Genomic DNA, 9,764 nt, shown 5'->3' with positions numbered 1-9,764 from the left:
AAAGGAGAAAGTCATTTCTGGAAATGCATCTGTGAGATCCTCTCGTAGGTGGAAGGGAAAGAGAATTAGCGTAATTGAATTTCTACCTACTCTAAGGTAAAATACGTCATATACATTGCCTCATTCAGGCCTCACACCATAAGGTAAGAATTATTCCCATTTGTGACCTAACAAAGAAAAACCTAGCTGCATATTTTGTAAGGGACAGAGCCAGCACTTGAACCCAGATCTTTCTGACCCTAAAGCACATGCTTTGTCATCTCCCTATGACCGTGAACACTCATGAAGTCTCCTTTCCAGGGATAGTGATCTATCTGTACAGGCTCATTCATTCATTAAACAAATCTTTATTTGAGCCCATTATATGTCAGACACAGAGCTAGGCTGTAGGTTAGCTGTGGTTCTGCTTTGGGGAGGGGTGTTCAAAAGACCTCTAGGGGTCTCTTCTGGCTACAGAATTCTGCAACTGTAGGAAACCAAGGCAGTCATAGCTTCTTTCTCTGCTGTTGTCCGTATCTGATGAATTGCCACTGGGGAAGGGGCCAGAACATGGTGGACACTACTTTTCTGCCCAGGCTAGGAAGAACAGTAGAAGGGAGAGTCACCAAGAAGTTCAGTGGTCAAACTGGACTCTAGCAGTCTCTTCCAGGGTCCAGTGTTAAAAAGAGGCCCGGTATAGAGTTTCTTTTGGGGATCATGAAAAAGTTGTGGAGATGGATAATGGTGGTAGTTGCACAACATTATAAATGTCCTTTAATGTGACAGAATTATACACTTTAAAAATGGTTAACATTGGGCTTCCCTGGTGGCGTAGTGGTTGAGAGTCCGCCTGCCGATGCAGGGGACACGGGTTCGTGCCCCGGTCCAGGAAGATCCCACATGCTGCGGAGCGGCTGGGCCCGTGAGCCATGGCCGCTGAGCCTGCGCGTCCGGAGCCTGTGCTCCGCAACGGGAGAGGCCGCAGCAGTGAGAGGCCCGCGTACCGCAAAAAAAAAAAAAAAAAAAAAAAAGGTTAACATTGTAAATTTCATGATATATACATCTTATCACAATAAAAAAATTAAAGTGCAATTAGCAAAATAAAGTCTTGAAAATAACCTTGAAACACACTGTGCAACATTGCTTCTAAATGTACACCTATCCAAAGAATTAACCATTCAGAGCATTCATGCACTCAGTTCATTTTAGTTTTGAGCTATCAGTACAAAAAGGAAGGAAGGGAGGGAGGGGGAGGGAGGGAGGGAGGAAGGGGAGAAACAGTAGCAAAAGCTCCATTAATTTACACATGGAAAGACTCACAACCATAGTTGAAGCATAGAATTTATTCTTCTGGCTTGTTTTCCACCAATAGCATCCAGTGTCTGATAGATAGAGTCACAGTGCACACTTTAAAAATGTCCAGTAAGTTTCCTAAAAATAATTGTAAATCATACAGACTAAGTGACAACAGTAACAACAAAATAGACCCAGGACTTTGTCTTTCCAGCCTGAGCACCACAATCACCAGGTCACTCTGACCTTCCCTGGCAGGCAGCCCTGGGCAGCTGGAAAAAGTGACTTCCTGACCAGGATGCAAGGAGTCTGGCAGCCACGAGGGGCTGAGCCATGTGGGATGTCTTGGTCCAGGCTGGAGTGACAGCCAGCTTCCAACAGGGAAGACCACCCCAGCAATGAGACTAACTGGGTCCCAGGATCAGGAAGTGCCCCCCTTCCCCATACATACAATGACTCCCCACTCCCCACCTGCAACACTAGGAGAGGCAGTGGCCCCTGTGGAGGGTGGGCAGGCAGTGTCTCCATCATCTCCACGTTACAAATATGGAAAGTGCTAGGCTTGACTAAAGTTACAAACAGGTAGTTTCTTTTCCTCCGTGGAGCAAAAAGGAAAAGTGACTCCATGTTCTCATTGGAACCAGGCTGCTATTCACAGCATAGCTCCAGTGTTTTTTCCACTAAATATGTCAATCTGTAAAACTGAAAGAAGATCCTGGCGAACCTGCTGCGTACCAAGGTAGAGGGTGAAGTGGCTTTATCCCTTCACTCACCACCAGAGGGGGCAGTGTAACTTTATCCCCGTACTCACCACAAGAGGGGACAGTTGCTCCACATCGGTGGTCTCTGCAGTGCTTAGGAGGTACTTGCTAAGGGTGAGACCCCCTAAGGCTCTAAGGGTCATTTTAGCTCTCCCTTGCCCCAGAGCTGCCTGCATTTACTTATCAAACCTCACTCTTAGATAAGGAAGGCACTGCAGGGATCATCTGGTCCCAGACAGCTGGCTGTTTCCCCCGCTCTTAAAGAGCTCCAGAAATAAACTCCAGCGCCGCGCCTGGCTGTGTCACAAGGCTCTCAGTGTGGGCTGCCTACAGTCACCGAGACAGGAGCCAGGTGAGGGCAGATGAACCCCTCGAGGCAGGCCAACTGTGCATTAGCCCCTGTGGAGGGAGGCGGCTTCCTCCTCCTGCCCAGGAGACCCAGGTACCTGCTTCCATCCTCTGGCTGCCTCACAGACCAGGCCTGAGAGCAACAGACCCCTGCCTGTGAGCCCGAGGGCTGGAGCACCTTCATCTGCCTCTTGGGCTCCTTGCTTTAAGAGGCACCCTTTGTGGAGGTGAGTTTGGGCTCATGAGACAACCCTATTTAACATTGACTCCCACCCCTCCTTGCCCCCGATGCATCTGTCTCTGCTTCATTCCATCTGGTGTCCTCAGAGGAATGGCTAATTAAATTGAAAAGAGCTGGCCTATTTTTGGTGTTTTTCAGCTAAGACCTGGAGGAATAGCCACAAAGTTTGGAAGGAACCACAGGGAGGCTGAAAAGCTCTGGGGTTGGCCGGTTATTCTAGGACTGTCAAGTCCTAAGTCCCATAGGCTGGCTGTTCCAGTTAAGGTTCCTTCCCATTCCCTGGGTCATCAAATTAGGGGATGGGGTAAAATCTGAAAGAAGGGGAAATATCTTCTTGGGTATTCTCATCCCACGTTGTCCTAGAAGAAAGAAGCGGATTTATTTGGCTTATTTGTTGCAAAGTCAGAGCAACAGCAGACCAAATAAAGACTGGTCTCTGCAGAAAAATGGCAGGAGTCGGGGAGGGTGCAGTGGGTAGGATGTGGGGTGGGACCAGTGGTACCTGACCCCTAGCTCACATTCCACTACCTGCATTTGAACAAATACTGTTTCCTTCCAGAAAATTACTTTCTTTCCAAAAAGAAAACACATCATATTACTTCTCTACATTAAAACATCCTTTGGTTCCTTATTTGTCTGCCTAACTGACAAAATCCTTAACTGTACTCCTAATGACCCTTTAAACCAGCCCAAACCTTTTTCACCAGATTCAATTCCTGCCATCCTATACACTAGTCGTCCTGAGTTTTTCACCATCCCTTTTCACCTCTTGCTGTCTCAACACACTTCAAGTCCTCCGCCAGGAATTCCCTTCTCAGCCTAGCAAATTCCACTCATTAATGGACTTGCAGTGCAAATATTACCTCTCTGAAGTCTTTTTTTAACACCTCCAGGAATTAGTCACTTTCTCTGTTGTGCTTCCCTAGAACTTGGATCATACCTCCATGACACCTCCTGTCAAACACATTCTAATAATTTTTTTACATGTCTCTGTTCTGTGTAAAATATGACCTCCTGAGGGCAAGGAGTGTGTTTTATTCACCCGTACTCCCAGCATGGAGTTCAGTGAATTTTTTTTTTAAACAATGTGTTTTTTTTCCCTTTAGTTTTCCTGATCATCTAATTTTATTTTATTTTATTTTTATTTATTTATTTTTGGCTGCATTGGGTCTTCATTGCTGGGCGCGGGCTTTCTCTAGTTGCGGCGAGCGGGGGCTACTCTTTGTTGCAGTGTGTGGGCTTCTCATCGCAGTGGCTTCTCTTGCTGAGGAGCACAGGCTCTAGGTGCATGGGCTTCAGTAGTTGCAGCACAGCGGGCTCAGTGGTTATGGCGCAGGGGCTTAGTTGCTCTGCGGCATGTGGGATCTTCCCGGACCAGGGATCGAACCCATGTCCCCTGCATTGGCAGGTGGATTCTTAACCACTGCACCACCAGAGAAGTCCAAGTGAATTTTTACTGATGAATTGCTTGATGAATTAGGACATCACTCTTGGAGGTGGAGAAACCTGTCCTCAGAAACTCCAGGGGGAAAATAAAGTTCGGCAAATTGATCCCTCCCAGGGGAGATGAGAAGCAATGTGTGGACTAAGACAGCCCCGGTCAGGTGGGCGTCGTTGGCCATGGCTAGGATGTAAAATCTCAGGGATGGAAGATCTGAAACTTGACCTTGGGACGGATCCAGTTGCAAAGTGGCATTCTGCTACCAGAAGGAAAGAACTCCCAGCCCTTGTCTCACCTCTCCTCCGAGCCCCATCTCACATTCCCACTTCCTCCAAGAAGGATTCCCTGAACACTCCTGCTCCTGCATCCCCAGAAGTCCCAGGTTCTTGAAGTTTTACCCCAGGTGGGTGGCACAGTGCTGGTGCATGTTCTATGCTCCAAAAATGTTCATTGATGCTGATGAAATTGCCTGCTTAGGATCATGGAGACTGCTGTACCTACTCTGCCCCTCTGGATCCACTCCCCAGCCTTCCCCACTGTGCTCTGTGCCCCAGGGAGTTGGCCTTTTGGGACTGCACCAGTCAGACTCTCTCGTCCTTTCGCTTTGGTTAGGTTTGGTCAATGGAGGCACAGGAGTGAGAAGAGATGGCAGCATATTTGTCCCCTTGGTTCCTCCTTGCTGGCCAGAGGTTGGCAGGGCCACCTTCCTCTGCAAAGGGCCTCGTGTAGAGGGGCCTCTCCTGCAGCCTCATCCACAGCCATGTTCTCTAAGGTTCTCTTGGCCGTGAGGCTATGCCTGTGTGCTTCACTGTCCCTTAATAGTTTCCTATAAACTTGTCCACATTTTGTAAGTGGCCTCTTCATCAGACTCTCCCCAGTTCCTCCGTGTTTGAGCGCGGACTGGACCCAGTATCCATAGGAAACTTATTCATCCTCATGTGTAGCTTGGTGCCTATCCGGCTTCTTCAGATCCTGCTCTACATTGGTGCCTGAAGTTGGCTCAGAAGCAAATGTATTAATTACAAGAACTTAGATATTTCTGCCTATGTCCCAATCCCCCACTGATTTCATAAATTTTCCAGCCAGAGAATGCGGGCATCTGGCCCCAACCTTACGAGGAATCTCTATGGAGTTTGGAGTTCCAGAATAGTTCTTGAAATCACAAATGATCCTGTTGCCTCCCTATATGGTCAGTGTTTTTCTGGACCAGTTAGATTTGCTAACTGGGAGTCGGGTTTTTTTTTGGGGGGGGGGTGAGGTCCCGATTTCCCCCTTGAACAATCAACCATCTAGTCAGTAAGAATCTCCAGAGCTGTTGAGTGAGCCCCGCCTGCCTGCCCCCATGCCATCACCCTATTCAGGCTCCTCGAGGTCAAGCTGTTCCACTGGCTTCCCCATTCCGCAGCACCCTGTGGTCCTGCAGAGAACAAGTTTTGTCTCCTTGTTGTCCCCAGGCTGCTATCTAGCCACCCCACTGCAGTGGGGTTACACGCTTCCAGCCATTCTACACAAGGTGCTTTCTCACCAGGAGGATCTGAGCAAATGAGTCTCTTGGCCCAAGGTTCCCCAACATCTCAGGGAACTCATATCTGAACAAGAAGGTCCTGAGCTTGCTGAATCATTTCACCTAGTTCAGGGACTTCAGTAACCGATCAGTTCCAGAGTAAAACCTCTTCTCCCGGGAGCCTCTCTGTGTGCTGCCCTAGTTTGCCTGGAGAGCCCTGAGGACCAGATCTGAAACATGCAGCCTGGAGGGAAACTGAGGCCTGGAGAGAAGCAGCCACCGGCCTGTGTCACAGGAGCCGGTGGGCGGGAGAAGGGAGTAGGGTCAGGTGCGCTGCTGAAGGGAGACGGATGCTGACATTCTGAGCTTGGGGCCAGGGGGTTGGAGGTGGTGCAGGAATGCATACAGGGGGACAAAGCTATGGGAGAGAAAAGTTATACAGTGGGTGGGGCGGTGTGCACACACATATCAGGGGGCAAGTGGTATGTTTGCAACAACGGCTTTGGCCATATTAAGACGTGATCAGGGAACTTTTGCCAAGCATTTCTCCCTTCGACTTCTCCATCCACACAGCCCTCACCAGACTTATCACCCTGTCCCAGTGCCAGGACCTGCGGACTGATGGTTTTGCCTGGAGTCAAGGCCCACTGGCCGGCTCTCTCCCTGGCCCGAACTGCCCCTTCCCCCTGCTCGTCCCTGCCTACCCAGGCCCCATGAAGAAGAGCTGGCACCCTTGCCCACATAGCTCCCCATGCCAGAGGAGACACTTGAGCTGGGAGATTACCAGAGCTCTTTTTAACCAGCTTCGGCTCATGTGACTGGCTTTCATCCAGGCAGACATATGCAGGCCAGCCCTCCAGGCAGGGCACACAGCGCTATTTATTTCCTGCTGGGTTCTCTTCAGGCAGAGCTGGCAGGGTGGGGCTTTCTCATTGTATTTAAGCCTCAGCTGGCGCCACTGACCTGCCCCAGCCTCAGCCTTTGCCCCTTTCCCAACCCTGTCGGTAAAAATAACCCCCCCCCCATTTTGGCACCTTTGGGGAGTCAGATGGGGACTGGGGAAGGAGGGTTGCTGGGAGTGCAGTGTAAACACTGCATGGAGGCCGGGTGTTGAATGGGGCATGGTTTTTTGATAGCAGCAGTGGAGAGTCTGGCTCCAAACCTTGGCTCTGCTACTAACCAAAGGGACATGGGTATTTGCTCTCTCCAGTTTGGGCCTCAGTCTCCCACATTTTCAGTTTCGAAGAGCCTGGGCACCATTAACCCATGATAACTGAGGCAGGAGGCATTGTAGATAGTGGGTGGTCAGTGGGGGAAATGGTCATGGCTAGTGATGGACAGGGCAGTCACCACAAAAACCCTTTGCTGACCTCCACCCCTACCCTTCTTCTTTTGGGGGGGTGGACAGGAGGAGACTCCATAGGGCATCTGGTCTGCATCTATCATCATATGTATCCCATTGTATGTCAGTTCTTCACCAGAGTTTAACTTTCCACTGAATTTGAGAGCAAGGACAAATGTCTTAATCACGTGTGAATCGCCCAGCACACTGCCTGGCACATTCATTTACTGAAAGAATGAAGAGAAGGTGGTAGGGGGGACCTGGTGCCCACTGGGGGAGTCCCTGCAGAACACACAGCTGGAGGCAGGGAGAGGACGCTCCCAGAGCCCGGGGCTCCAGCTCCTGACTTTACAAACTGTGACTCTGTGGTTGAAGAGCTCTCAGCCTCGGCGGCACCTCCTCCAGCCTCAGCCCCACCCAGGCTTTCCCCACTAAAGTTGCACCTCTCTCCTCTGGGTGTAGTAGAATTGAAGGCTGGGAATAAATCAAGAATGGAGGGATTACTCTTTGACTCGCAGCTGCCAGGTTGAGGTAGTAGGGGTGTCGGGTGTGACACAGCAGTTGGGAAACAGTTGTCCCTGCAGGAAGATCCACCGCGGAAACCCTGGACCCTTATTTTAGCAGGATCAAGGGGAAGCACCTGTGGTCTCCTAGAGAGGTCTGGAGGCTTCTCCCTCTCACTCATGCTGCCTTGCCTGGAAATCGCTCTGACATTTTAAAGCAGAGAGTGACTCTGGGTTTCAAGGAGAGGAAAGGGACTCCTGGATGACGAGGGTTTACTGAGAGGGCACTGGGACCAGGACAGTGTGGGACGGCTGCTCGAAAACTGTAGGAAAGGATCTCAGGGATGAAGTTCCTGACTCCATCCCATGTATTCACCTCAGTCTTGGGCTCAGACAGGGTTTGATGATGGGACAGAAGTAAAGAATGTTGATTTAGCAACCAGAGAAAACAGCAGCGCAAGCCAGCTTACAAGCCAGCTTATTGTCGAGGGAAATAAAGGAGAGAGAGGCAAGAGAGGTGGGGAAGCCTGGTGCCTGCCCTTTCCTCCTCCCCCGGGGTTGCTTTGGATGGCAACTTAGGTACAGAATTGATGTTTGAGGAGGGAACAGCAAGAGTCACACCCCTGACCTGAAATCATGTCGGAGAAACCCGAGGGTGACCCCATCTCATCTTCAAGGTCAGAAACGGAGGGAAGTGAGAGCCACGTAGCAAGGGGATAGCGTGTCTCTACACCATCTTTCCTCCTCCGCCTTCAGCTCCGAACACAAGACTCCAACTCTCCGCAGACTCAGAACATTCTCTTCTGAAACTCTCTCCCCTTCCCACCCCATTCACTTGCAGATTTATTCAAATTTTAAAACCAGAACGGACTGTAGATAACTTGGCATTTTCTCTAACTCCACTGCCTGGCTTTTTAAAATTCTGAACAGTCTACAGTGCTGCTGGCACGCTCCAACCCTGACAAATGCCACTAGAGTCCTCTTTTTCACACACACAGCAGTTGCTCAGTAAGTCACTGTCAAGAGAATAAATGCACCAATAAAGGCCTGTATGGATGGGCTTCAGGAGGGCAGAGGTGAGTTTAGTTTGGGCCAGGGTTCCACCCCAGGGACGATTAAGAATTGTCCGTGGTGGTTTGGATTGGGTGTCCTGAGTCTGCTTGCCATCAGAAGCTGTCAGCAGCCACTTGCAAAGGCAGGGCTGAGCAGCCTCTGTAAACAAGCAGGGCGCATTGCACCCAAACGCATGCTACAGAAAGGTCAAGATCAGCCCTCGGCATTGGCACCGTCTAGCCACAGTCAGTTCATGTGCCTCTGGACTGATGCCTTCCCGGACATTGAAAAGCAAAGGACAACACACCTTGAGGTCTCATTGCCATTTCACTGCCTTTTCTAAGCTCTGATAAGCTTTTGCCTTAAATGGAACAAAAAACCATAGGAGTGTCCTGGCTTGGGGTGTACTAGATCATGGGGAAATCTGAACAGCTATTTCTCTTAATTTCCCCCTGGTCTGTAGTTTCTCCAGCCGAAGTTAGTTTTTCTAACATGCAGCAGCTTCATGTGAGTTATGGGAAGGTCCTTTTCTAGCTTTAGGCCCTGCTCTCATAAGGCAGGAAGCCCATTCAAGAATCCAAGGGACAATTCAAGGGTGGCAGAAGGCAGTTCTTCCGTGTCCACTTAGCTCCTGTTGCCAGGGCAGGAAGGGCTCAGGGCCAATCAGAAGCAGGCAGCAGCTAAGGTGCCTGAGGGCCCCTAAGAACATTCTTTCCCTTTCCATTTGCTCAGTTTCCTTAAGCTTTACATTACCCACAGACAAAAACCCCAGAAACTTCCCAAATAAGCTGCATTCCTTAAACTGCTTGCCAGACCTCATCCTTAAGCTAAGCTTAGGCCCCAGGAAAGTAAATGTGATAACTCTCTCTTGATGGGAGAGCTGATCGTTAGGGCTCCGGGAAGCAGGCCATCCCTGAGTACTGCGCCTGTTTCCCAATCTCCCTTCTTTACAACAATGCCAGAGCTTATGGACAGACGCTCTGGGGAACTAAAAGGATATTATAGGATGAATCTCTACAAGGCTGTTTCTCATTCCACTACTTTTCTCATCCCAATATTTTCTTTTTCGAGCACTTTCTTCCTCTGTCATTGTCATCAAATTAAGAGAGGCTGTACCTGCAGCACAGCCCTAAAAATTCAGTGATTGATAACTTGCCTACCACACTGGGAACATTTCAGAGTATAGCACTCAGGGCCTGCTGGGAAAGTTGTCAGCCTTGGTTTTGAAACAGTTATGAGATGCTGAAAAATTCTCAAAGCAATTTTTATCTTTTAAAAAACAAACAACCTAAAAAAAAA

This window comes from Mesoplodon mirus, assembly GCF_964341445.2.
Source record: "Mesoplodon mirus genome assembly, contig: HAP1_SCAFFOLD_1041, whole genome shotgun sequence".
NCBI classification, from domain to species: Eukaryota; Metazoa; Chordata; class Mammalia; order Artiodactyla; family Ziphiidae; genus Mesoplodon; species Mesoplodon mirus.
Note: the sequence above shows the minus strand (reverse complement) of the source record.